The sequence below is a fragment of the Sorex fumeus genome, unplaced genomic scaffold, assembly GCF_029834395.1.
Source record: "Sorex fumeus unplaced genomic scaffold, SorFum_2.1 ptg000092l, whole genome shotgun sequence".
Taxonomy (NCBI): Eukaryota; Metazoa; Chordata; class Mammalia; order Eulipotyphla; family Soricidae; genus Sorex; species Sorex fumeus.
Genome location: NW_026606149.1, coordinates 11,637,102 through 11,638,743, shown reverse-complemented (window position 1 = coordinate 11,638,743; position 1,642 = coordinate 11,637,102). Strand labels below are relative to the sequence as shown.

The 1,642-nt window shown below is 47.3% G+C and overlaps 1 non-coding gene across 1 annotated transcript; it reads left to right on the top strand.

Annotated features, from left to right (window-relative positions):
* The first annotated feature begins 1,516 nt into the window (after positions 1–1,516).
* Positions 1,517–1,642, top strand: LOC130039666 (small nucleolar RNA ACA64). The gene has a single exon (XR_008794945.1). It is a non-coding gene; the product is annotated as a small nucleolar RNA ACA64 (small nucleolar RNA).

The following is a 1,642-nucleotide window of genomic DNA, read 5'->3' as shown; positions in this document are numbered from 1 at the left end:
AGGAGTAACCCTTGTGCATTGCTGGGTGTGACCCAGAAAAGCCAAAAAAAATAGTGTTTGCCAAATAAATGAGAAGTGTGCCCAGAGTGCCCAGTGTATGAATGCAGATGACTCACCTGTGCATAGCACCTCAGCTGCAGGCAGTCTGTGAACTCACAATGACCACTATTATGGCAGGAAGGAATAGGAAACACCCAGGTCTCTGGTTTCATGCGATGAGTAGCAAGCAGGTGAGGGGGAGAAGGTAAAAGAAGCTATATTTCCTGGATTCTGGAGGTATCAGGAAAACCTAGAAAACAGGTAAGACCTTTCAAAACTCATGCTTAAGATAAACTGAATAGAGCCAAGGATGTGATGCAAAGAGCAGGAGACTATCATGTTCATAAGGACTCCCTGAATGATCCCCAGGACACAGACCCAAGGTCACAAAGTGTGCAGCCCCAAAGAAATGAATACAAAAGAAAACCACTAAAATGGACCACACTTCTATGAATAAGCCCATCAGCTGAGAATCAGGAAACTTGAGGCTCAATGTCACATTCAGCAATTGTAAGTGTAGTATTCAGGGAAAAGACAACCTCTGAAAATCTGTTAATGTTTTTTTTAAATCTACTTGTAAGTCACTCTGTGACTGTATTTAAATCACATACCATGGACTACTACACCTCTCAAGCAAATTTCAAATATGCCATGAAATAACAGAGTCTTATGATTGTCAGTGCAACCCACACTTAAGACAGACATGTGACTGTTTGGCCTCGCAACTACAGATAGGACCCAGAACCTCACACATGAGAAGCATAGACTGAACTACAGACCCACACGGATTATACCACATCTCCCACTCACCACTGCATGTTATGAAAAGATAGGAATACATTGTCTTCTTCTCCAGACTTTTATCACTACCTCAAAGATGAGCAAGCTCACCAAACCAGCAGGAAAACCAAGGGCCTCTGAAGTTCTTGAGTTCTGCCAATTTCTCCTGATGGCCATCTATTCATTCATAAAGCAACTAAGGGGAAAGAGAGAGAGCACAGAAAATTGGGTAAGGCACATTTCTGGCACGATGTGAACAAGCAAGCACCTCCCAGCACAGTGCTGGCTCTGCACTCTCCCATAAACACTGCTGTGGTTAGCAACCCAGTGTCACCCCAAGAAGGGACTAACAATGCTGAGCAAGTCAAAAAGCAGTGCAACATACCTAGAGGCAATATGTTCATGACAAAACCAGTGGAGTCTGCTGCTTACAGCAACTATAGGTACGTATTCAGCAGGGCCTCCTGTCACCGCTTCACACCCCAAGTGTAATTCTGTCAAAGATGATTGAAAGAGCAACTCAGGCACTTCTAATGCCCTGACGGCACACTGATCAGAAGAACGAAAGGTTTTAAGCACAGGAACGGCCGCAGGCTGAGTGCACGCATACAGACGACCTGGAATGGGTCCCTGTCAGGCATCAGCACTGCGGCGCTGCAGGTGGAGCAGACCTGGGGGGCGGTCGGGGGAGTCAGGCGCTGTTTGAAAATCACCCGTGGCCTTGCCCGTGCCCATGGGCGGGATTCGGCGCCCAGAGCCAGTGGGGCTTCAGCTCACTGCCCACTGTCCGGTGTGGGGAGGTGAAACCCAGGCCCCGACAGCA